The sequence below is a fragment of the Cebus imitator genome, unplaced genomic scaffold (assembly GCF_001604975.1).
Source record: "Cebus imitator isolate Cc_AM_T3 unplaced genomic scaffold, Cebus_imitator-1.0 Scaffold92, whole genome shotgun sequence".
Classification (NCBI taxonomy): Eukaryota; Metazoa; Chordata; class Mammalia; order Primates; family Cebidae; genus Cebus; species Cebus imitator.
In genome coordinates, this window is record NW_016107407.1 from 1,579,062 (window position 1) to 1,606,502 (window position 27,441).

The 27,441-nt window shown below is 41.7% G+C and overlaps 1 protein-coding gene and 1 long non-coding RNA gene across 2 annotated transcripts in view; both read right to left on the minus strand.

Moving 5' to 3' along the window:
- The window catches only part of CCNY (cyclin Y), a 206,861-nt gene that overhangs the window by 158,360 nt on the left and 21,060 nt on the right, over positions 1-27,441 (minus strand). The gene's annotated exons all lie outside the window — the stretch shown is intronic.
- LOC119472260 lies at positions 1,196-22,229 on the minus strand. Its single transcript, XR_005201377.1, has 4 exons — positions 14,246-22,229; positions 12,937-13,198; positions 8,642-8,643; positions 1,196-1,209 (listed from the first exon to the last, which is right to left on the minus strand). It is a non-coding gene; the product is annotated as an uncharacterized LOC119472260 (long non-coding RNA).

Consider the following 27,441-nt stretch of genomic DNA (forward strand, 5'->3'; position numbering starts at 1 on the left):
ACTTCACATAGTCTTACTTTAATTCCCCGCAATGCGGAACACAATTTACCATTTAACTGTGTTACCATATCAAGTGCTTCAGGAAAGAAACCTACGTTACTCTAAGCCAGGCTTTTCCCAATCTTACTTGATAAATAAATCTTTTTTCTACCTAAAAGAACTGTCCCCATTCTAGTTTGATATTAAAAATCACCTAGGACTACTATGTTAAAACAGGATTCCCTGATCCCTTTATCAAAAACCTTAAGGGAAGGGTCGGGTAGTTTAACCGGCACATCAGGTGACACGATCGAACAGTTGAGAAAAAACACTGAAAAGCTAACATTGGACCAGAAATACTTTTTTCTTTTGAAAATGTTTCAGGATGGGCACGATGGCTCATGCCTATAATCCTAGCACTCGGCGGGGCTGAGGAGGGCGGATCAGGAGTTTGAGACCTGAGGTCAGGAGTTTGAGACCAAAGTGGCCAATATGGTAAAACCCCATCTCTACTAAAATTACAAAAATAGCTGCATGTGGTGGTGGGCGCCTGTAATCCCAGCTACTTGGGAGACTGAGGCAGCAGAACTGCTTGAACTAGGAGGCGGAGGTTGCAGTGAGCCGAGATCATGCCACTGTACTCCAGCCTGGGCAAGAGAACGAAACTCCATCAAATAAATACATAAATAAAATAGAAGAGGTTTCTAAATGTTTCTAGTTCCATTTCCTACTTTACTAAGTTGCATGCACTGAATGTTGATTCAAGGTCATTACTCAAAGCATTGTTATCCATTTACAGTCATCCCTAGGTTATCTGCAGGCAACTAGCATTTGGACAAATACCAAAAACTGTGCATGCTCAACTCTCCCAGTCAGAGCTGTAGAATCCACGGATACAGAAAAAGGCAGTTCTTGGTCACACAGGTTTTGCATCCCGCAAACACTGCGTTTTTGATCCATGTTCAACTGAAAACAATCCACATATAAGTGGACCGACGTGGCTCAGACCCGAGGTGTTCAAGAGTCAACTGTACAGTACTAAGGGTATGAGGAGTGTAGTATGCTGACTCTCTACTGGTCATGAGTGTAGCACAGCAGCAGTGTTTTCTGTTATCTTTTGGATTTTATTTTCACTAATTGTAATAACAGCAATTATAATTACTAAGCTCTTAAATGTACTGTCTCCCATAGTTTTCACAACAATCTTATGAGAAAGGTGCTTTGTTATTTCTCCCATTTTGAGGAAATGAGGAGCAGGCCATGCAAAAATTTAAGTAACTTGCCCTAAGTCAGTTTCTCAAGCTCAGCACTACTGGACAACTAGAGCCGGTAATTCTTTACTGGAGGGGTAGAGGGGCTGTCCTGTGTACCATAAGACAGTTGGCAGGAATCAAGTCTTTGCCCACAAGATGCCAATAGCAGCCCCCTTCCAGTGGTGACAACTGTCTCCAGACCTTGCCAAATGTGCCCTGGGGGCAAAGTCAGTGGGGAAACAGTGTTCTAAGTGATGCTAGAGATGAGAGTAGAGAAGCCAGGGCTCCAGCTGAAGTCTTACCCTGCAAAGGTGCCACGGCCCCTCCCAAGAGAAAGCATCAAGCCCCCTTTCCATCCTCCAGGCAAAGGAGCCGGCAGGAGCTCTTACCACTGTCACACACACAGTCTGTCAGCACTGCAGACAGGCCTGAGCAGCTTGACAAAGTAAGATAAAGCTGTACCAAGTGCCAGTAATTTCTGGCACAGAGTAATCCTTCAATACAAGTAATGCCCTGCATAACTTTCTTCCAATCCTGCCAAAGGTTCCAGTTGTATGTATGAAAGATTCCCAATCTCCTCACTTAAAAATGAATCACAGAAAAAGCCTTCCGCCTACAACAGCATACCTAACACATTAGAAACCCAGGAAGGACCGTTTTTTAACATACCCTCCATGTATGAAAAAAATTATTTTCAGTAATAGTTACGTAAAAACTCAGTAACTATTATTTTCTTGATTTGTTCTTTAGTTTTAAAACAACCATCTTAAGTAATAAATTTTAATTTTACAGATATTATTTTTACACTTATCAAACAAAAATATTACACAGGCTCCTTTGCTTGGGGGATGGAGAGGGGGCTTGATGCTTCCTCCTTCAAGGGGCCGCGGCGCCTCTGCAGGGTAAGACCTCAGCTGGGGCCCTGGCTTCTCTGCTCTCACCTCTAGCATCGCTTAGAGCACTGTTTCCCAACTGACTTTGCCCCCAGGGCACATTTGGCAGTTCTGTTTCACTGTTTTAACTTTTAAGGACACTTGGACAAAAACTCCAAGTGATCACATAGAGTGAAATTATGGTCATCAGTAACACTATCATTTATTTCCAATCTACTGTTTAAAAGCAGACATGTAATACTACAGGGTTAAATACACTGTCATAGACAAGCTTTCTGAACAATTCTAAAGTCTTAAGAACTTACTCTTGAAATGAATGCAAGTAGCTGAGTCACCACGTGTTTAGGCTAACTATATAATCAGGATTGTCAGATTTAACTTCCATGGTGCATAGAGTTTCTTTTTTTTTCTTTTTTTGAGACCCAGTCTCACTCTGTCACCCAGGCTGGAGTGCAGTGGTGTGATCTCGGCTCACCATAATCTCCACCTCCCGTGATCAAGCAATTCTCCTGTCTCAGCTGCCCCCTACCCTCCGTCCGAGTAGCTGGGGTTACAGGTGTGCTCCACCACGTCTGGATAATTTTTTATTTTTAGCAGAGATAGGTTTTCACCATGTTGGCCAGGCTGGTCTCAAACTCCTGACCTCAGGAGATCCGCCCGCCTCGGCCTCCCAAAGTGCTGGGATTACAGGTGTGAGCCAAGGCACCCAGCCTACAGTATCTATTAAAGGCTAAGTACTCAAGAAGTACTCATTTGAAGCTTACATATATATTATTAAAACTCAATAAAGCAATTATTTAGAAGACATACCAACAAAAGATTTTGGGGAAAGAGTATCACTGACAATGTTTAGAATTGCAGGCAAAATTCTAGACATTTAGACTTTACAGGCAGACTTTGGATGCTTTTATTACTGTTATTAAATCCTCCACAGACAATGCACCCCTCATCACCTGCACTGGAGCAGACCACGCCCACCACCCCGTCTGCATATCAGAGTTAAAACGGTACTCAGAAGCTTCAAGCTCAGAAAGCCAGTTGCAAAAGAACAACAGAAAGAGAAAAGCCACAGAAATTCATGATGAAAGAAACGATGAAGGAGTGAGATCTTTTCGTTCCACTTCTAGGCTGACCTCAGCTGACCGTATATGTCAGACAAACTTTAAAACTTCTCCAGGCAGTGCAGCAGAAAGGGTGAAGTCACAGGTTGTGACGGCTGGCTGTGAACTGGGTGACCCCAGGCAAAGTTCCCAATCTCTCCGGGCCTGTCAGTTTTCTTATCTTCAAGTGGGGAAATACATTTGTATCTACCCCAAGAGGCTGCTGGGAGGTGACAAAAGTAGCGCGTGTGAAGTGCTCTGTATGTGACAGTTGTACCTGGCGGTATCTTAAAATTACTAAATCTGGGTAATACATAGAGACTCGTCGTACTGTTCTCTTTAATTTCGTATCTTTCGAAAGTTTTTGAAACAAATGTTTGAAGTTAGTTATTATCAGGTTCCATAAATATAACACGCAAGAGAAATAATCACCTCCAAGGTCTCTTTGGGCTCTAAAGTTCTCTTATATATTCCAGACTGGAAAGAGGCGACTCCCAGGTGGAGATCAGGAGTGGGAGGGAAAGGGAAAGACGTTACATTAATAAGCTGTGACCACCAGTCACTTCCTCAAGTGATGACTACATAATCGATGTTTCACACATAAATGCTTCAATGATTGGACACTGAGCTGACTCCAAGCATTCATTACAAAATACAAACCAAAATGGGACCACCATTTCTAGACCCAAGCCCTCAGGGATCTAAGACTGGTGCCTGGCAGCCTCCTTAACACAGTAACTGTTAGAGTTCAAGTCCTACGCGCTTCTAAAACATCTTCCAAGTGTAACCCAACCAACATTTGGGACAGTGTTACACGTCCAAACGTCCCAATCACAAAGTAGTCCTCCCATACAAACTAGTGACTCATTCACATTTTTTCACTGCACTGTGTAGCCTGCTTCATATGACAGCCTGGGACTACTAAGACCTAAAATTCCTGGAGAAGACGGCTCTATTTCTCCTCCTTGTGTAGTAAAATGGGATTTCAAAGCCTCCAGCAGATGGCTCCATCATCTGTTGACCCAGCTAAGTTTCCTCCCAAGGACTCTCAGGGTAAAAGCAAAGAGGGGGTTTCCTTTTACCCCCTCTATTGGGAGGGGCAGATAAAGGCAGCAGCAAGCAAGAGAGAATTCTCAGTAAATGAAACCAACACCCCTGCGAGCAGGGCCTTCCTGCACCACCTTATCTTCTTTTCCCACAAGCTTCACTTTGTTCCCAATAGGCCAACATTCTAAATCAGCTGAAACGCAACACTGTCGAGGAGGAAATGTGGAGTTTCAGGATGTGCAGAGCTATGATCAAGCAGACTTTGGCTAAGTCTACAAGTTCTGCCAGTAGCTTACTCAATCACTCCCCTTGCTGGTTCTAAGTCTTGAACCTAGAATCAAATTGCTACTTGTTGGGTCCCTTGAGAAAAGATATCATTTTCTGTAATACAGAGTCTGGCTCCATTTCTGACATTTGACTGCTGACAGTTTTCAGGGCCCACCACTCCCCACAGCCCCCATCTGGGCAAGCTGATAAGAAAGGGGCCCCTTTCTCTGGCACTTGTAGGAAGTTCAAACCACCCAGGTCCAGGGGCGGGGGCAGGGAAGGAAGCCCTCAGCCAGCCCCAACCCCTAATCACGTAAAAGCCAAGCCAGTCGCCTTTCCCTGCTCTCTCAAGACACTTTTGGATCCAAAGCCTGCCTGCTCTCCCCCAAAAAGCTTCACTATGTGAATAATTAGCCTCTTCTTACTCTCTGGTGTATTGTAAGGTCTCATCAGGCTGACACGTGAACCAAACTTTGGGTGGGTTCATCCCACCTCTGCAGCGTGGCCACAGTACTTCCCGAAGTGAAAGATCCTGCAAACTCCTTTCAACCTTCATCCAAAGATGCATCGGTGCATCAACCCCACCAATGTCTCCCTTGACTCTGGCCAGGAGAAACCTCTGTCTCACCTTTTCACCAATAAAGCAAGCCTAGTGCAGTTGCAAACAAGCCGGTATGAGATTGGAAGCAGAGGCTCAGGACAGGTGCCTGTTCCACCCGACTAACCAGACGACTCCAGACAATTCCACTGCCATTTCTGAGTCTCATTTTCCTCACCTATTAAAGAAGCGTAACCATACATCCTCTGTGTCTAACTAGTAAGATCATGGTGAGGACTGAACGGGGTAGCATGTGGAACAGCACTCCGTAGACCATCCTGACCCACACATGCTCTAACTTCCTCAGCACGTCCTGGGCTCCGTCTCCCTCACCCAACACTCAGCTCTGCTCTTCTACTGTCCTCCTAGCTCCTGCTCAAACAGAAAAATCCTCCTAGCTTTTCTCAGTACAAATACACCCTCTCCTAGCCAAAGAGGCAGCCACAGAGGACTCCGGTAACCCCTTCTAGGAGGCCACCCATACAGACAACTTAGCACCTGCACTCTATTCTCACAAACTCTCCCAAAAAATCCTTTCTTCTTTTATATTGTAAAACATTCAAGATCACATCCACCCTGCTAACCAAAAAGACACTGAGGCTTCCATCACACAGAAGTCAGAATTCTGGAAAACTTGTGTCTGCCACCATGAACTTGAAAGCTTCCCAATAATTAAGGCTTTTCTAATGAGGTCAGGAATTATACTAGCAAATGTGATTTCAGACAGACTGAATAATGAAATTAGTCAATATTTGGAAGATGTGCATAACTTGTTTGCAGCTGCACTAGGCCTGCTTTACTGGTGAGAAGCTGAGACAGAAGTTTTTCCTGGCCAGAGTCAAGGGAGACATTGGTGGGGTTGATGCACCAGTGCATCTTTGGATGAAGGTTGAAAGGAGTTTGTAGGATCCTTCACTTCGAGAAATGCTGTGGCCACTCTACAGAGGCGGGATAGACTAGCCCAAAGTTTGGTTCACATGTCAGCCTTATGAGACCTCACAATGCACCCAGAGTGTAAGAAAAGGCTAATTACTCATATAGTAAACCAATACTTTTCCAAATGATGAAGCATGAAGACACAAAATCTTGCATATGGTAAAAGATCCATTCAAAGTACAAAACAGATCAATAAACTTTAATATAAATGGTTTCAGATTCCACAGTGCAGCTAACCTTTAATAAACTACCATTTGTCACATTTTGAGGTACTGTCAAAGAATATCCATATTATCTAAAAAATCTATAAAACAATACTCTTTCCTTTCCCAATCACATCTGTGTAAGGCTGAATGTTCTTTATATACTTTCACAAAGCAATATAGCACAAAAGACTGACACAGAAGCACATATGAGGTTCTAGCTTCCTCCTATTACCCAGATATTAAAGACATAATAAAAACACAAAGCAATGCTACTGCTCTCGCTTAATTTTTTGTTTTGAAGATTTTTAAAAATAAAAATGTATGTTAACATATAATGGTTATGTTATTTAAAAAATTAATGTTTTAATTACAAGTTTTAATTTCTATTATAAATATCTACAGACACAAAAAAATCTTCTCTACAATTTCTGTTACTGAAATGTAATTCACACACCATAAAATTCACCACTTAAATAAGTACAGTGATACGTGTTTAACGACAGGGATATGTTCTGAGAAAGGTACTGTTAATTTTGTTGCTATGCAAATGTCATACAGTGTACTTAGACAATCACAGCCTACTTCGCACTTGGTTATATGGGACAGCCTGTTGTTCCTAGGCTACAAATCTGTACAACAGGTTAATACCCTGAATATTCTAAACATAGAAAAGGTACATTAAAAATATGGTATAAAAGATTAAAACTGGTATGCCTGCATAGGGTACCAATCGTGTATGGAGCTTCAGGACTGGAAGTTGCTCTGGGTCAGTCAGCGAATGAGTGGTGAGTCAATGTGAAGGCCGAGGACACCACTGCACACTACTATCAACTGCAGAAACACTGTACACTTAGGCTACAACAAATATGTAATGATACTATGACATTATGGTGGCACTCAGCGATACAAATTTTTCAGTTCCATTACTAGCTTATGGGACCACCACTGCATATGCAGTCAATCCTAACCAAAACATCATTATGTGGTATCTAACCGCACAAGTTAGTGGTTTTCAGTACATTTACAAAGTTGTACAATCATCACTGCTACGTAATTCCAAAACATTTTCATTACCCAAAAAAGAGACCCCAAACCCTTTAGCAGTCACTCCCGTCCTCTTCTCCCCCAACCCCTGGCAACCATTAACCTACTTCCCATCTCTATTAGAGTTCCCTGTTCTGGACATTTCATATAAGTGAAATCGTAATATATGTGGCTTTTTATGACTGGCTTCTTTCACTTACCATAATGTTTTGAAGGTTCACCAATGTTGTATCAGGTATCACTACTTCTCTCCTTTTAATGGCTAAACATACAGGCTGAGCATCCCTCATCTGAGATGCTTAGAAACAGAAGTGCTCTGGATTTAAAGTTTTTTTGGATTTAGGGACATGTGCAGTATATGTTTATCAGCTGGCCATTGCTAATACAAAAATCCAAAATCTGAAATGCTCCAATGAGTCTTTCCACTTTGAGCATCATGTTGGCACTCAAAGTTTTAAATTTTGGAGCATTTCTGATTTTGGATTTTCAGATTAGGGATGCTCAACCCCATATCCCATCGTACAAATACAGCACATTTTGTTTCTCCCTTCACCCACTGATGGGCATTTGAGCTGTCTTCACCTTTGGCTATCACAAATAATGCTGTGTACATTCATGTATACATTTTTGTATGAACATGTTTTCAGTTATCTGTGGCATATACCAAGAAGTGGCACTGCTGGGTCATATGGTAACTTCATGTATAACATTGTGACAAACTATCAACTGTTTTCCTCAGTGGCTGCACCATTTTATATCAGCAGTGTATGAGAGTTTCAGTAATTTTTAACACCATACATGGGGTCCTGTGACCAAAATGTCTGATAACCTTGTGCCAGGCTGAGGGATCTTGAGATAAAAGTGCCCCTTCCCTGTGAGGTCATCATGTGCTACAGGAGCTCAGGCTTAGAGACAGAAAATCTGAGCCACGAACCCTCAGAGCTTCTGAGGCACAGTATAGTGAGTGGCTTTCCTGCACTCAGCCCACCCCAGGGATGAGCAGTCCTCCTTTCAGGGTCTTCCACTGGTGCCTGGGGCTCTCAAGCCACGATGCCACCACTCTATTCTCACCCTCTTCAACTTTCCACCTCAGTGTGTCTTCTCTTCCTCTTGCTTCTGCTGAGCTCCTTTCCACACACCTGTCAGGTCGTCACGCCTTCACCTCCTCTCCCTTCCTGATGCTAAGAACCTGCTACATCTAGAGACATAATTTCTCTCAATTCCTGGCAGGTTTTATGCTGCTCCAGAATCCCAAGGGTAGACCCTCAGTGAGTGAGGTTGGCAATACTTACCACATCTGTGAAGCAGCAGAAACTACGACTTGCCTATACTAAAAGCAAGCCTCAGGTGACTTCCGGAAAGAATAGTTTCCCTGAACTTCAGTACCTCACAAAATTCAAACAAGATGACTCAATACTTAGAACATGTCCCCATAACCTGTGAATATGTTACCTCAAATAGCACATGGGAATTAAAGCTGCAGATGGAATTAAAGCTGCTAATCTGCTGGCTTCAAGGCAGAGAGACGAGCCCAGATTTTCCAGGTGAACCCAACGTAATCACAGGGAACCTGAAAAGGAAGGCAGAAGAGCCAGAGACAGGAGATGTGAGAACTCCATCTACCACTGCTGGCTTTAGAGAGGGAGGAAGGGCCTGAAGCCAAGGAATGTGAGCAACTTCTAGAAGTAAGGAAAAGGCAACAAAACAGACTCTCCCTCAGAGCCTATAACAGGACACGCTGTCTACTGAAAGCTTGATTTCTGCCCACTGAGTCCTGTGTCAGATCTCCAACCTATAGCACTATACAATAATAAACGTGTGTTGTTTAAGCCACTGACTCTGTGGTAATTTGTTACGGCATCAATAGAAAAATTAACACAGTATAAGTCCTTCTTTAAAAAAAAAAAAAAAAATTTACTTTAAAGAATTGCCCCCTCCCCAGTCTCATACCCCAACTCATTTCAAGATAAGAGGCCCTGACCCGGCCATACCCTTTCCCCTTGAGATTGTCAATTTCCTTTCTTACAGTTTGAGAATCCTCACTCTTAAACCCTTTTTTCCATCAAATGACAAGCATCCGAGTACCTGCTTAATATCTCTGAGTGACCAGTGTTGACAATTTGCTTCCGTCTTCTCCGCACCCTTCACAATCCAAAATTCCCTCCATGAGCAATTACTTCATTTCCCACCCCCCTTTTTTTTGCCACTATCTTTAATATATTTACCTACTTTTCAGAGACACATATATTAGAACCTCTAGTATGATATAAACATAAAATGATCCGGAGTTTATATTCATAAACATGGACACACCTGACAAACCAAGAAACAGTTGAGAAAGATCCCCTCACCATTCAATGGAATACATTTAACTGGCTCAACGAGGAAACCACATCCCACCTGCAAAACATCTCCATACAATCTCCTAGTTCAAAATGTCATTTGTCACTAGTCTCCACAACAAAAAAGACGTATTTTATAGCACTAAAAGTTAATATGCACTCATTTATCACAAAGATGGATGAGAGATAAAACCCCTGTGACTGGCCATGGCAATCAACAGGGCATTCTGATGAAACATTTAAACTGGTTTGTCAAGTTCTCCTAGAGCAAGCTTCTTTTCCTGTTTTCTATTAGGAGATATCTGTGTTCCAACTGAGAAACTGGAAGGATCAGCTACCCGGAAACAATGTCAAATGCATTAAAAATTAATTTAAAAAATTAACCCCATAGTATCATTCCATCTCTGGCTTCATAAACTTCATAATATGTACACTTCACCCAACTGCTGTACTAAAACTTCTAGGCCTCACCATTTGTTCTACAAAGGAAAGAACCAAAAAATAAATCATTTAATATGTCCAGAGTTCTCTGGGCAAAAACAATGGAAAGGGGCTTTCATTGGGAAAACTAATGCTATACGCAGCACTTCTTGCTATAAATGTTATAAATATCTTATTATGTGTCATTTCCAAACAGTTGCCAATTTTTTAAAAACTGTACAAAATGATATTTCCTTCTATGCAATTAACATGAAAAAAGTTATCTGCATAGGGCACTTTAGAAAACAAGTTAATACAGCTGACCTTTGAACAACGCAGGGGTTAGGAGAACCAACCCCTTCATGGAGGGGTTGAAAATCTGTGTATAATTTTTGACTCCCCAAAAACCTAACTAATAGCCTACTGTTGACTGCAAGCCTTACCTATAACATAAAGAGTCGATTAATACACATTTTATGTATATATATATATACACACACATATATATATATACACACTTTCCATCGTTTTTGCCCACAGAACTCTGGACATATTAAATGATTTATTTTTTGGTTCTTTCCTTTGTAGAACAAATGGTGAGGCATAGAAGTTTTAGTACAGCAATTGTGTGTGTGTGTGTGTGTGTGTGTGTGTGTGTGTGTGTGTGTATATATATATGCACACATACTATATTTATACAACAAAGTAAGCTATTGAAAAGAAACTGCTGCTGGGTGCAGTGGCTCATGCCTGTAATCCCAACACTTTGGGAGGCAGAGGCGGGTGGATCACAAGATTAGGAGTTCAAGACCAGCCTGGCCAAAATGGTGAAACCCCACCTCTACTAAAAATACAAAAATTAGCCAGGTGTGGTGGCAGGCACCTGTAATCCCAGCTACTTGGGAAGCTGAGGCAAAGAATTGCTTAACCTGCGAGGCAGAAGTTGCAGTGAGCAGAGATCATGCCACTGCACTCCAGCCTGGGCAACAGAACAAGACTCCATCTCAAAAAAAAAAGAAAAGAAAGAAAGAAAGAAAAGAAACTGCTATTAAGAAAAATGATAAGGAAGGGAAAATAGTGAAAGTGGATCATCATAAAGGTCTTCCTCCTCAAGTTGAAGGCAGGTGAGGAAGAAGAGGAGTTGGTTTTGCTGTCTCCGGAGGAGCACAGGCAGAAGAAAATCCATGCGTAAGTGGACCCACTTGTAAGAGGTATGCCGTTCCTCTTACTAACTATATAGACCCATGTTAGAAATACAAAGTAAAGTACACCATCCTTGCCCTCAACATAACTGGGGTGGGAAGTGGGCACCCTACACTCCTCCACCACTCACCATCCATCCAGGTGCTCAACCCAACACTGCTGGGTGGCAAGGAATCCATTGCTGACCGCTGCAGCAAGGTCTACTAAGCCCCTACGAAGGGTCCAGGCCTAGGCCAAATGCTTTACAGGAATCATCTCATTCATTCTCCTAACAGCCCTAAGAAGGTTTCATTATCCCCACTCCGCAAATTAAGTAAGTGATAAAGGCACAGGATGCAATCACTCAAAACTGTACCCAGGAAGAAGCAGGGCCAGGATTCAAACTCAAGTCTGCCTGACTCAGATTTGTCTTCTGATATTTTATGTACGTTTTCTTACCACATTTTATTACATTTAAAATTATCCCTGGATTTTAAAATCCTTTCAGTTTACCATCTAGCAGAGGAAATAAGAGCATGAATAGAAATCACCACAACTGGCTGGGCACCGTGGCTCATGCCTATAATCCCAGCACTTTGGGAGACCAAGGCAGGTGGATCACCTGAGTTCAGGAGTTTGAGACCAGCCTGGCCAACGTGGTGAAACCAAAATACAAAAATTAGGCAGGTGTGGTGGCGGGCACCTGTAATCTCAAGTACTCAGGAGGCTGAGGCAGGAAAATTGCTTGAACCCAGGAGACAGAGGTTGCAGAGAGCTAAGATCGTGCCACTATACTCTATCCAGCCTGGGCAACAAGAGCAAAACTCCATCTCAAAAATAAATAAATAAAAATCACCTCAACTGTAAGCAGTAGTTCTCTAGGAGCTGGGATACACAGTTAACTGACACAGGATGGACACAAAGGAGGAAGGTGGAGAAGGAAGGGCTGATGCCCAGCAAAAGCACAAGCCAGAGTGAGCAAAGGCACGTCATCGGGAAACAATCTAGGGAGTGCTCAGAGAACAAGCATCTGAGAGGGCCAAGGGTGAGGGAAAGGCCGGAGCTGGCTGAGCCCCACTTCAGGCATGACCTCCGCGTATCCTGGGATGCCCGGGGCTGATCCCAGGACTCAGGGTGAATCATCTAAGGCTTGTGAACACAGGACTAAGACCACACAAGACTGACTTTTGGAAGAATAATCTTTGCAGAAACAATTCAGGCTGGCCCATGCACCCTGCTAACACGTGAAATTTCTCTCCTAATTAAAAAAATGAAGCCACCTGAATGCAGCCACTCCTCCCTGCTGTCCCCTCCTCTCCTTCCTCACTGTCAGGGTTAATGGAAGCCCTGGATTACCCCCATCCTTTCCTTCCTTCTCCAGGTGACTCCTTTCATTATTCTGAATCTCTCCCTCTAACCTAGTTCCATCCTCTGGGCCTCCAAAGCACACATGCACCTGCCAGTTGGGGGAAAATGTAAATATAAAACACAGTACCTGCCTTTTCACACCCCAGTCTCACACATAAGTGGTCTGCCCTCATTGCTGCACCCTTTGTAATCTTGAATGTCAACAATTCAGCTTCTGTCCCCACTGAAATCTTTCAGAAACACATCAGACTGCCATCACTCACTCATCAAATGCAATGAAACTTGCTCAGTCTTCATGGACTTGCCTGAGAACTCAGAATTGCTGATCATCCTCCTCATCTTGAAGTTCTTTCCTCCTCTGACTTCTGTGGCTGCTTCTCCTGGTTCCCGCCCTAGCTGTGACCATCCTTCTTGGTTTTCGCTTCTCCCCATGCCTCACAGACACAAGAGTCACACGGCCCACGCCCTCCAACCTTTGCTCCAGCTGTCCATGCCATGGGAACAGTTACAGCATCTTTACTGTGCCCCAGTCTTCCTCCCAAGCTGAGGCCTCAGGTTTAAAACTGTGGGGAGAATGAAAGCACCTGTCACCAACAGCCAGACTTGGTTGGAAAAGTCAGTATGAGACATTTAGAAAGGCAGGTGGCGGTGAGATCGTGGAGAACCTCACATACAAGGCAAGGTCAGTTAAGGTCCCTGAGAAGGAAAGTGACTTGTTCAAAGGAGTGTGGGTAGGCAACTAGCCTGGAATGATTGTGAAAGATGGACCTAAATGCAAAGAGACTAAGGCAAAGAGCACAATGAATCCAGACCCAGCAAATCAAGGCAGGAACCAGTGTGGCCACAATGGAAACAGAACGGAAGGGGAGGTCTCTTGAGAGTCCAAGTTAAATAACAAAGCAGCAGCAGCAGCTGATACGATGTCCGGGTCACCTCTCCTCAGTCAGTCACTACACAGGTATCAAGTTCCTACTGTATCCTAGCACTGGGCTGAGTGGTGGTACCACCAACACAATCCATCTGCAGTCCCTGCTTTGAAGGGACACACAGGCTACCTGGGGAAGTCAGGAAAAGAAATCCAGTCCTTTTAAAACAATTTCATAGAACAGCAAGTAAAACAACCTAACAGACAACCAATAATCAACAGGTTGTAAGAGTTTTATCCAAGATCAGACAGTTAACCAAAGGAAGAAAAGTAGTGACAGGGAAAATATGAGGCACTTTACACTCCCTGGACCAGTCTCTGGAATAGCTGGACACAATAAAAACAGAGCCAGAGAGGAGTCCTAGTCATTATCATGTAAGGTCTATAACTGGCTAAATTTTGACAATGTTCAAAGAGGCTTCAAACCTCGCCTCTTTCCAGGCACAGCGCAAGCATACATAAGCAGCAAAAGACTAGGGATGAGGGATACATGGATATGTCTAAAAAACAGAATTTACTGCATATGTAAATGCTTGAAGGTACTCTCAAGCATATACCCTCACCGTGAAACTGTGAGGTTACTGTGAAGTCTATATGAACTAAAGCAGTCAGTGATTCTCAAACTTTAGGGCTTACTAAAAAGTGCATATCCTCCCATCTGATCCCTGAAAATTTAAATAGTCACCTGGGTAATTAATTCTGATGCAGAGAATAAACAGGTCACCTTTGTAAATGTTCTTAAAAGTGATTCGCAAAATTTGGAGTTGCTCGAGTCTGCATTCAAATGTGCTTTATTATTTGATCACCTGTAATAAAAATATTGATTAGAAATTAAAATTTATGAAGTTCAATTTAAAAAATACATATATTTAGAAAATGTGAAGAATAAGAAACATTAAGCAGCACATTAGTAGGCTTAATCTCAGAAATTTTTCAATTGCAAATTTATAGGCATCTTCAGCTCAGGTAAGTGGTTGGCTCAGCACACTAATAAAAATCCTATGATAATCTCAGGCAAGATAAATTTAAATAGGGAACAGCCTCAATGGAGTAGTTTTCTCAAAAAGGACATATTAAGCCAAGAATGTATTATCTTATTTTATATTTTCATGACTCTTTCCCATAAAAAAACTGATTGGAATTTCTTCTGTGTCTTCTGAAAGCAAGAATCCAGGTTCTCAGGAATTAGAAAAACAGTTGTTTACGTCTTTCCTGAGACCACAACTTCCCTACGCTGTGTGGATCTTTGCAAATGTGATGACAAATCCATCTCTGAAACTAAACAATGTCCACGCCCTTAACAGTTTGGCAGATGCCTCTGGCAGGAGGAAATACGGTCCGAGGTCGCAGCGGGACCTCAAGCCTCACCGTCCTGCTCTGTTCTTGTCCTGCTGATGCCAACACGGGAGTGGAAATCAAGACGGACATGGTCACCAGCACGTCACATACTTGTAACAAATGTTGTCCACAGTCCACTGCAAGGCCATTTCAGCCTGAATATTTATCAGTCCATACTGCTTTTTGTTTGTTTGACCCTGGACTACTTCCACAGAGCAAGCAGCACAGATCTCCATGACGTAAATCACCAGGAAGATCCTCGGGGTACTAGGCAGTCCATGAGATGTGGGCCCATGTTATCTCACAAGAAATGACCTTTACCTAGCAATATTATTAATAACTAATATTTATTGAGCACAGTTACTTTGTACCAAGCACTTTATTTTGTTATTTCATTTTATACCCAAAACCATTTTATGAGGTACACACTTTTTTACTGTTCCATTTTACAGAGAAGGAAGACAGGCACCAGGCTCACAGCTCCCAGCTAGCGCATGGTGGAACAGGGGTTCTAGCCCACCCTGGGACTGAAGAGATCCAGCCCTGATCCTTCTATTGGCAACTTCCACAAGGGTAACAACAGCCAACAACACTGGGAGGTGTCCCTGTTTCCAGACAGAAATTCTGGTTTCCCTGCTTTTAGCCTCCCTTCTTCCCACATAGCCTACTCACTCATACCCAATAAATCACCTTGAAACTCCAACTTCATCACGTCACTGCCTTGCTAAGAAACCTTCCTCCCTACCTTGAGAGTAAAGCTCAAATGCCCCAGCCACCATGTGGCCTCGTGAGGAAAACCTTTCTCAGGGTCCTCTCTGTGCCTAGAAAGTACATCCTTTCCTTTTCATCAAAATTAATGAGGCTCCCAGGCTCAGCTTGAGTGCTGCCCCTCCCACCAATTCTACCCATGGACATGGGTCAAGCAACCTGCAACACTCCAGGACACTCTTCATGGGTGCCCAGACATACCTCTACCACCCTACTGAACTCAGCAATGCACATAGAGCACGGCACGGGGCCAGAACTCAACAGGTCCGCAATACATGTTAATCCGTTGGCCTCTTCCGCCTTCTATCATTACAAAGATTTCTTGTTTCATGACTTTTCATTGTACATCTTACTTCTCACATCAACTCTCTATCCCCTGCTAAGCAAGCACTGTTATTCCCATCTTCATAAGCTCTGCATTTTGTACATGTCCAGTACTTGTTGAAAGAGAAAATCTTTTCACCATCAATTCTAAAGCCTGGGGATTTTGCCTCCTTGCCAGTAGCCAGCCATACAATGCCCCAGATTAACATGTTGGTACAGATCTGTTCCCACAGTTTTAAACTTACTTTTTAAAAATGGAAGCCACTTTTTCAAGAAACGTCTTGAAAAACTTGAAACCTTTCTCAAAACTAAGATAAAACAGCATCCTAACAAAAACGTGAAAGAACAAAGGCCACCTTTGGTCCCAAATTTAAAATAAGCACCTATCTTCAAGGCCAGCCTGGAACTCGGCTTAATCCAGCAGGTCAGCCCAGCCTCATGAAAAATACACCACTGTGCTCGGACGGGGCTGTCACTGTCCGAAAGGGCAGCAGCGCTGTCATGCAGGTAGGAAACACAAGGGCCCCTCTCTCTTCTGTACTTGGTTTAGAGAGAGCTGAAAGGCCCCAGACCTACTACCCCAGGGACAGAATTTCTCTACTAAGCCACACAAAAGGCAGCATGAAGCAGAACTGCAAGCAGAGGGAGTGCTGGTGGGACCTCCCAGGAACCCTGCCTGATAGGCCTCAATCCCACCTATGCAGGCCCCTTCTGGACCACCCCCAGCCCCTGCCAACCAAATGAAGCCAAATATCAAATACACCACATTCAAGGCCACTTGATTTTTGCCCTGAACAGAGCAGAAAGAGCAGACAGACGAGTGTGAGATGCTGCCTTAAAGCAGCCTTTGAGTGAACACACAATCCCTCAAGTGTTTCTCACTCTGATTAACAATCTGTCACAAACACCAATTTAGAGAGTAAAATGGTACAAACTGGTGGGGGAGGGTGCTTGGCAGCAGGGGGCACTTTTGGAGTGTGCATTAAACAAACCACCACTACAAAACCCTAAATATATCCCTACCCTTTCACTTGGCTATTTGAGTCCCAGGAATTTCCTAAGTCACAAAACAAAGATATCTTCTTGAATTTGTAGGTAACATAAAAACTTTGAAAAAGGATAAATAGAAGATAAGCAAATGATTGCACATCAATAAAACAGAACACTACCAGTCATTAAAAACGAGTCAGAAGCGTGTTTACTGACATGAAAAAATTTATGTAAAAGAAAAGCAGGTTTCAAAGTGGTACCCAAAGAGTACCTCTCACAAAGGGCAACCCAAAAACAAGGAGTCAACACAGTACCATCATTTCGGCACCAATCAATTAAAACGCTTATAAAGGGAATTTCATATGAGAACAACAGACAACTTAGTTATACTATCAGTGTCTGCGTTCATTCTCTCCTTTCACACTTAAACTGGCATTCCAGGTAGACCATTCAAGGAATTGGCAATGGCAGCCCTCAGTCTGTGCTGCCTGCTACAGGAGCCTCTAGCCACATGTGGCAATCTAAATTTATTCTCTAAAATTAAGTACGATTTAAAATTCAGTTGTTCAGTCACACTAGCTATGCTTCAAGTGCCCGACAGCCGCATGTGGCCAGTGACTGCTACACTGGACGGTGCAGACATACATTTCCATCAGCATAGAAAGCTCTAATAACAGTGCTACCCTAGAACAAGAAGAGTGGGTTCAGAGAGGGTAAAATGGGGTGGAACTAGTGAAGCCTGGAAATGCAGCCCAATGTCCAGGTGAATGTCCACACTTAGCTAGAGCATGGGCCTAGGGAAAGCAACTGCTGAAAAACCTTGAAGTCTTCCATCTCTCTGTTAATACAGATGGCACTACTCACTTATAACAAACAAATGAAGTACACAAATAAGTCATATCCTTTAAAGTTGAAATCCACAAAGATTAGACTTAGTCCAATGATGCAGGAACCACACAAAGATCTGTGCCATTCTTTGGAAATAAATTCAGAGCCAGTTCACTTATTTTTTTAAAAACTCATTTCTTAAATTCAGATTCAACTCAGTGCTAAAAATTCTGATCGCTCAACTTACCCATGAAGCCCCAAATCACATGCTGGTGTTTCCAAAATATAAGAATCTAATTTATTCTCAAAAGGCAAATGATTGCTGCCATCTCATCAAGAAAACAAATGTGTAGCAAGTTAAAATGAAATTCTGTGATATTTTTAAAAAGCCAATCACCTCATTTAGGAGCGCATACTGCATGTATATATGCAAATTGGTATCTGTCGTGTATTTATGCACATAGAGATGCATAACACAAAAAAAGATGTCTGCATTTACTAAACATACTCTAACAGCATCTTCATCCTCGTAAGATACAGCATCAACTCCCAATTTTTCAGGTCAACGAAAATGAACAAGGATTTCAACCATCCAAATAGAAGAGAATCTGTCCATTCTCTACAACACACAAATCACTTCTCTCTGGTTTTGCAATACACTAATAACTTTGTAGCTGTTGAGTTAGGCTAATCATTGTTTAGCTTATTTTGAAATAATTTTCAGATAACAGAAGAACTGTAGCAATAGCTCAGTTCCCCCATACCCTTTACCCAGCTTCTATAAGGTTAATATCTTACATAGCCGTAGTATAATATTCTAAACTAAAAAATTAACATTGGTACAATACTATCAACTAAAGATTTTATTTATATTTCTAACCATTTTCTTTTCACCTAATATTATACTAAACTGGCAGTTTCTAAGCATACAAAGACTAAATAGAGGTAAAAGAGAAGTGACAATGTCAAAATCCAGCAAAGTTAATCAAAAACATCCCAATTTGCACTAGGTAATCCAGTAGCAGGCAATCTTGACAATAACATGTAAATAAAGGAGAACTTTAGCTCTTACTGTTTATTTTTCTGCAATTTTTCATTTTTGATATTCTACAGAGACCAGCTCGGTCGTGGAGACCCCTACCTAGGCAGTGCTGAAGGAATTAAGAAACAGACACAAAGATAGAGTGCAAAGTGGGACTATCAGGGAATAAGCAGCCTTCCAGGCTGACAGCCTCAGGGGCTGATACCCTGTCGAGCTGACAGCCTCACTGTGACCCGCACAGTTCTTCTATCTGAACAGGTGATTATTATTAACAAACAGGTGTTCTGTGTTTTCTCATAGAGCCAAGATTAACTAGCCAGGCAGCTGATGCCTGCTTACCACTGATCAAACACAAACTAGCAAGCATTCTCCCGGAGGGAGCCATGGGGGAAGGATCACAAGTCCCATGTTTGAAGAATTAGTTTAACTGGTGTATGATATACATATATTGTCTACTGCTTTAGAATGCCCCAAGCAGTTTTCGGCTTGGGAGTCGATTTGTTTTCCTTGCCATCATTCTCAGCAAACAATATAATTTTCCATACATGTTAGGAATTATCCCACAATATTCAACATTTTTTTAAATTAGTAATAGGAAGCACAGAAATAAATGTCTCCTCATTTTGAACTTGGAAAACAAAGAAGAAATGAATGTAGGTATTGGCTTTAAGATATTAACACTGTAGTAAAAACAGCTTAGATTTTGGTTCCTTAGATTTTTGGTTACTAGGTTTTTTCTTTTATTTTTTTAAAAACTCATACATAAGAATATTTTGTTTGCACGTCTGTGAGGACATTTCCTTATTTCTAAAAGTCAATTTTCTGAGACAAATGAAATTTTTGACACTTATTGAGAAAGCAGAAACTTAAAAACTAATGAATGTTATTTTTTGGGTATATATGGGTAACTTTTACATACATCAGAAAAGTTTTTTAAAAATCACTTTTTTAAAGACACGGAGCAAGTCTTTATATCATGAGGACAAATTAAATATAAATACATCTTCTCTAGCTGAGTATCAAATTTATGTTACTTTTGCTTTCTTTCAATTTCAAAAGTCCTCCAGTGAAGATAACCAATGTCCCACAGAAAAGATAGCCTATCTCATTTATACTCCATAAACATCACCAGCTCAGTAAACATTACCAGATTAAGTTTGGACAGGACTGGCTGTTAAGTACGTAGCCCAGTGACAGAAATCTTTCACCTGCATTTGGAATTTTCCACCTTCCAAAGTCCTAAGTCCAAATTCCAACACAATGCAAACACATTTATTTAAGCCTACTGATAGTTAAACATGCCCTAATTGGCTCGTTTCAAAAGCATATATATGGTGAGTTGGACTTAAACCAGCACTAGGAAAATGGACAATAGGAAATTTCCACATTGCAAGAAGGGCTCAATTCTCACTCTGAACCATTCCCCAATCGGATTTATACCGCTTTTGCTTTGGTGAAGACCTGTTTGTAAAACATGGTTTTTAAAAAAGCAATAATTATAAGAATGAGCTACTAGGCTAATCCATAAATAACAAACTTCTGAAAAAACACTAAAGGAGTAGCTGGAAAAAATGAAGTACAAAAACATACAATTCACAGAAGTGAACTGTGTAATAAATATATTAATGCAGGTGATGTTCCTATTGAAGCTGGCTTTCACAGAAGGCTTCAAAAGTCTTTAGATATAACTATGTCACCTCTTAATATTTTACACTGCTCTGAACATGCTCAAAGAGCATCCGACTGGCATATGTGCCCCCACCACGACACTATTTTTAAATTAGACACATGACATTAAACTAATTTAAAAACATACATCTGATGGTCAGCAGTCCTTCAATGTATCTAATGACAGGTGGGACAAACAGCATGTAAAATTCAGTTAACTTTCTGTCACTGGCGTTAATGTGGACCAACGCTCCCTTGAAAAGGTAAGAATAACCAAAAAGAAGCTTATTTAAATCTACACATTTGAATTCCAGTCCTACATGCTCCTTCCATGGTTTAGATGGATGGTGAACAGGGGTGAAAGGGCTAAATGACCAGAAGTCACGTGAGAAATGAGACCTAAAGATCCCAAACCACCAAGAACTGCTGTAAATACACATTCTCATCAAGTAAGTTGACTAGAAATCCAGATCCTTCCATCATCTCTTTGACATCACTTTGGAGATCAGAACACTCAGATCTCTTTGCATGACTGGAATTAGAAAATTATATTCTCAACAGTAATATATTAAAGTTTGTAAACACCAATATCCCTTACATTGAACAAGATGGTATAAAACTGTTCAAACCCAAAATTCTTAACTTATCCCTCCTCAGAGCCAATCTTCCTCTTCTCTTCACCAATACCCATACACTAGAAAGCATGTTTATTCAGTCACCCTGCCGCCAAAGACTCAGCTTCAACTCTGAATCCTCCCTCGCTGCACCTTCAGGCACAAAATTATATTGCTGATTCACTCATTCTTTCAACAATGATTTCATAGCTACTCGGTGCCAGGTAGGCAGGGAATACGAAGAGCTTTAGAAGCTTTTCCTCTGACTGACAGTGTCAGCATGTTCAAAACCATCTCGGGGAGGTAGTGGAGTGGGGGTGACAGCACCAGACTTGCTTCTACAACTCCCGTTCCAATTCAATACGCCACACACAGAACCAACACAGCTGATCTCACGGACTCCGTCTGTTCCCACTCCCATTTAGTTCCCACATCTCCAACATATTAATCTTCCAGGGCCACTCTGATCAGGTGAGCCTACCACCGCAAAATCTGGTACCCCCCACTTGGCATTCAGGTCCCTACACAATATAGACCCCTTAGGCTGCAAGTGGCTCAGGCCTTGACTGGACTAGCCTCCCCGTCTTCTCTGAGTAAATTCATTTGCCATGACCCAAATAAATCCTGTCCTTTTTCACCTCCAGGCCTTTCCCACTGCCTTCCCCACTGCCAGAAATGTTCTTCTATTTCAAGAACCACCCAACCAAAAAACCTAGTCCCCAGTCTCTCTCTCCATGAAACTGTCCCAGATCACCCAGGCCAAAGTCGCCTCTTCCACCTTGTACATTTTATCACATACTCTTTTTTATTTGATTTCAGCAGCTACTTCCGTAAAACTAACATAGTATGTATCACATGCTGCCTTCAATGATAATGCATATACAGGATGAGAGTCCCTTATCCAAAATGCTTGGTACCAGAATTGTTTTGGATTTCGAATTTTCCTGAATTTTGGAAGATTTGCTCAGACACCCACTTGGGGATGGGGCCCCAGTATAAACACAAAATTCATTTATGTTTCACATACACCTTACATAATTATTGTATAAAATTACTTTCATACTACTTTCATATAAGTATGAAAGTAATTTTATACAATAATTTTAATTATTTTGTGCATGAAACAAATGTGTGTACAGTGAACCATCAGAAAGCAAAAGTGTCAGGTGTGGAATTTTCCACTTGTGGCATCATGTTGGCATTCAAAAGGTTTCAGATTTTGGGTGCTGGGGTGTTTGTGTGTTGGGGGGCAAACATTTTTTAAAAGTTTCAGATTTTGGAGTATTTCTGATTTCAGATTTTCAGATCAGGGATGCTCAACCCATACTCCTCATTTTCACAACTACAATTTAGCAACCCACAAATCAGAGGCCATGTCTTACATATCTTTGTAATATCTACATAATATAATGTGGTTCTCAGTAAATGCTTAATATTTTCTTTTTTTTTTTTTTTTTTCTTTGAGACAGAGTCTCGTACTGTCGCCCAGGCTGTAGTACAGTGGCTCAATCTCGGCTCACTTCCATCTCTGCCTCCTAGGTTTGAGCAATTCTCCCACCCTCAGCCTCCCAAGTAGCTGAGACAACAGGTGTGCGCCACCTCGCCCAGCTAATTTTTTTGTATTTTTAGTAGAGACGGAGTTTCACCATGTTGGCCAGGATGGTCTCGATCTCCTGACCTCAAGATCCGCCTGCCTCGGCCTCCCAAAGTGTTGGATTACGGGCGTGAGCCAGCAAGCCAAGCCAATGCTTAATATTTTCTTAGAGATTTAGTGAAGGCAGTGATCAAGAATGCCAATTCTCAGACCCACATTAAAAGTTACTCACATACACCCAAAAAATAACATTCAGTAGTTTTAAATTCCTGCCTTCTCAATAAGTACCAAAAGTTTCATTTCTCTTAAAACACTGACTTTTAGAAATAAGGAAATGCAAACACAATATTCTTATATATGGGTTAAAAAAAATTAAAAGAAAAAAATAACCAAAATCTAAATCTAACCACTCAATTAATGCTAGTATAATTAGTACTGTCATGATTAAATAAATTGTGGAATTGATGTACCTTTTAAGTATTACCTGTGGTAACTAACAATCATGTTTTAGAAAATTGTTTAGAGGCAATACTTGTAATAATAAGACAAAAAAATTACAAAGTCATATTTACAGCATGGTCCCAATTGTGAAAGAAATATACATCCACATATCTACATGTAAATACAGATAACATATCTAAGAGAAAATGAAACAATAAGTAAATGGATGGATAAATACCTGCACTTTGGTAAATTCTCACCACAGAAGCTTGACTAATGTATCTGACCCAGAGACATATTAATATATTACCAAATTTTCTTTAAGTTATAAATTGTATATAATCATATACAGATAAACCATTAGAGTATTATTTATGTTCATTTAACATTACGATACTAATATAAAATTTTAAAAACAAGCATTGCTCTATGTGGTAGAATTACAGGTTATTTTTTCTATATACTTTTTTAAATTTTCTACAATGAACATATTGCTTCTATAATATGTTCATTGTAGAAAATGAGCTTTTATCAAGGAGGGAAATAATAAATACTGCTTTTAAATAATAAAATTTAGGCTGACCGCAGTGGCTCACACCTGTAATCCCAGCACTTTGGGAGGCCAAGGCAGGAAGAGTGCTGGAGCCCAGGAGCTCAAGACCAGACCGAGCAGCGTGGCAAGACCCCATAGCCACAAAAAAAAAAAAAAAAAAATTAGTTGGGCACGGTGGTACAGGCCTGTGTGAGACAGGAGGATGGCTTGAGCCCAGGAGATTAAGGCTGTAGTGAGCCATAATCACAGCACTACACTCCAGCTTGGGTGACAGAGTGAGACCCTATTTAAAAAACAAAGAAGAGGATAAGGAAATGGGGAGGGGGAGAGGAGAAGGTGCGGGGGAGAAGGGGGTAGGGGAAGGGGAGGCGGAGGGGAAGGGGAAAGGGAAGAGGAAGGGGAAGGAAAGAGAAGGAAGATTTAATTTTAAAATTCTAATCATCCATTTGGCCTCATAAGGCCCATTAACATGGTAATCCAGCTGTTAACATTAAGTAACAATACAAAATCACCAAAAACTAAGATTTCAAAACACAGCAGTCCTTCCAGCAACTCCACTTCTGAGTACATACCCAAAAGAATTGAAAGCAAGAACTCAAATGTTTCAACACTCTTGCTCCTAGCAGCATTATTCACAATCGCCAAAAGGCAGAAGCAACCCAACTGTCCTTCAACAGATGAATGGGTAAACAAAACGTGACATATTCATACACTAACACTATTCAGCCTGAAAAAGGGAGGAAATTTTCATACATGCAACAACATGGATAAACCTTGAGGACATTACCTTAAGTGAAATAAGCTAGCACAAGAAGGCAAATATTGTATGAGTCCACTTATATGAGGTCCAAATTCAGGCACCAAAAGAATGGTGGGCACCAGGATCTGGGGGGAATGAGGAAGCAAGGACTTAGGGTTTTTAATAACTTAGCACAGAGTTTCGGTTTGGGAAGAAGTTCTGGAGATGGATGGTGGTGATGGTTGCACAGCAGTGTGAATGTGCCTAATGCCACCAAACTGTACACTTAGAAATGGCTAAAATGGGTGTGGTGGCTCACACCTGTAATCCCTGCACTTGAGGGAGGCCGAGGCAGGCAGACAGCTTCAGCTCAAAAGTTTAGGATCAGCCTGGGCAAATAGCAAAACCCCGTCTCTACAAAAAGTAAAATCATAAAAAAGAAAAAAACAAACAGATAAAATGGTAAATTTGACATGTACATTATACCACAAACTTGTTTTTGTTTTTGAGATGGAGTCGCTCTGTCACCCAGGCTGAAGAACAGTGTTATGATCTAGGCTTACTGCAACCTCCGCCTCCTGAGTTCAAGAAATTCTCCTGCCTCAGCCTCCTGAGTAGCTGGTATTACAGGTGTGTGCCACCACGCCCAGCTAAAATTTGTATTTTCAATGGAGACGCGGTTTCACCACGTTGGTCACGCTGGTCTCAAACTCCTGACTTCGTGATCTGCCCACTTCGGCCTCCCAAAGCACTGGGATTTCAGGTGTAAGCTACTGCACCCAGCCCACAAACTTGTTTTTTAAACAAATAAAAAACACAGCCATCTACAAACAATGAGGCAATATCTGCCGTAGTCCAGTGGCTCTAAATATGTACAGGGAGAGCCTGACCCAGGATTCTCAAACCAATGCCAGCCATGTTCACATGTCATATACAAAGAGAAAGCAGACAGGAAACAGGCCCCAAGAACAGCCTGATTCACACAACAGCACCTGTCAACAGAGGGGACAGGACAGGGGGAGGCGAAACAGCTGGGGAGTAGCACTGAGAGGCGTTGTGATTACCTGTATGTGGAGACATCAGTCACACTAGAAGTCCAAAGAAGTACGGGGGAACACCTCTGCCACAGTTCCCTGGCAGCCCACACTTACCTAATAAGCCACACACGCAAAGCCTGAAGCGCAGCTGCTTTGTCTGTCTGGGAAGAACATCTTATGACCCTCCGGGAACCCAAGAAGCAGGAGGATGCTATGTCAGCGCCCACCACCTCCCTACTTCCCTGGTGGCTGTCGGGAGACAGGTCCTCATTGCCTCCTGGGCTTTGGTGACGCATGCGGCTTTCTGGGCATCCCTCCATCTGGCCTCAAATAAGGGTCGAGACATAAACCCATTTATCTGCCATCTGGATCTAGCTCCGCAGCAGCTGGAATCCTTTGACTTACAGTCAACAGCCTTCTGTCAGTGTCATTCTTGGTGTGCTGGACAAGGACTGCAGGAAGCTGCTATCTTTGCCTCCTTCTTCTTTTCTCTGTCTGTATAAGTAACTAACCACCTAAATCTACAAGTGGCCTGTTGTATCTTTACAGGTCAGGTCTTCTTAGCCCTTGAGTTGTCTCATGTGTGAGCTTGACAAGAAGTGATCACAAATGGCACAGAGTTTTCAAGACTAACTACTGCTACAAATTAAATGGTAATCTTTACCCATAAGAATGATAAAGAAGACTGTTGATTGTGAAAATTAACGTTTCAACTTCCTTTGTTCCCATGTGCAGTACAGTCTTGTCTTTCTCCACTGAATCCTGCCATCCTTGAGAGCAGAGACATGCTCTCATCTTCTGCTCTCTTTTGTGATTCTCTCCAGGTCCAGGTGGAATGCTTTAGACACTGGCAGTATCAATAAATACTGTGAACCATCTCACCCAATGCTATTCTGTCCCTGAGCTACAAACAGACAAGCTGCTACTCTTTGATTTCACAGAAACAGCAAGAAAAATTATGTGAGTTTAAAAATAAACAAATGAGACTTACTTAAGGTCACATTTTTGGGTATAATGACTGACTACAGACGTTTCGGTGATGTTCTGTAAAGGGAAGTATTACATCCACACTTCTTGCTAGGGTGGGGGGAGGCAAAAAAGTGCTCTTTTTCCAAACAAAGAGAAAAATGATTTCTAAAAAGCAAATATCCTGCCAGAAATTAAGGAAGCACTCAAGTAATGATGAGGACACAGCAAAAGAACACCGAATGAAGAGAAACCAGTTTGAAGAGGCTCCCACCCGTCAAATTTTGGACAACTAAAGCAACAAAAATATAATACATTAAAACTCCCTGAATAAGCATCCATGACCCATACTGAGCAATACAAAAACAATGAGAAGGGAGAGCTTTTCCTTACAAGAGAGTGCCTGCTAATAGATACAGAAGGACCTAAAAAAACATACATGAATACTAAAACTTGTAAGTGAAAGTTTGACAAGAAATTGAATATTTACAAAGTCTCAATCTCCCCACAAGTTACTTATTAATTACAAAGAGAAAAGCAGCAACAGCACACTGAAGAAACCTAGAATATACCACACATTCACAAAGTGATTAAAGTTCACATACCCAATGCTGGGATAAACAGACATGTGCCTCCTGACCGAAGCACTGCTTCTGCCAAAAATGCGTCATCTGAATCTAACCCAGAGGAAACATCAGACAAAGTCAAATTGAGGGATATTTTACAAGCTAACTGACCACTGCTTTTTAAAAATGCCAAGATCTAGAAACACACACACAAAAAAAATGTTTGCTATGTGTTAAATGAATGCAGCACTTCTATTCATTCGAGTATTTCCTGAGAACTACTATGTGCTAAGTACTGTGTTAGGTGACGGAGACATCGTGGTGAGCAAGACATGTTCCAATCCTCATCAAGTTTCTATTCTGGGAGTGGGGGAAACACAAGCAATAGGCAAGTAAGACAATCTCAGACTGTG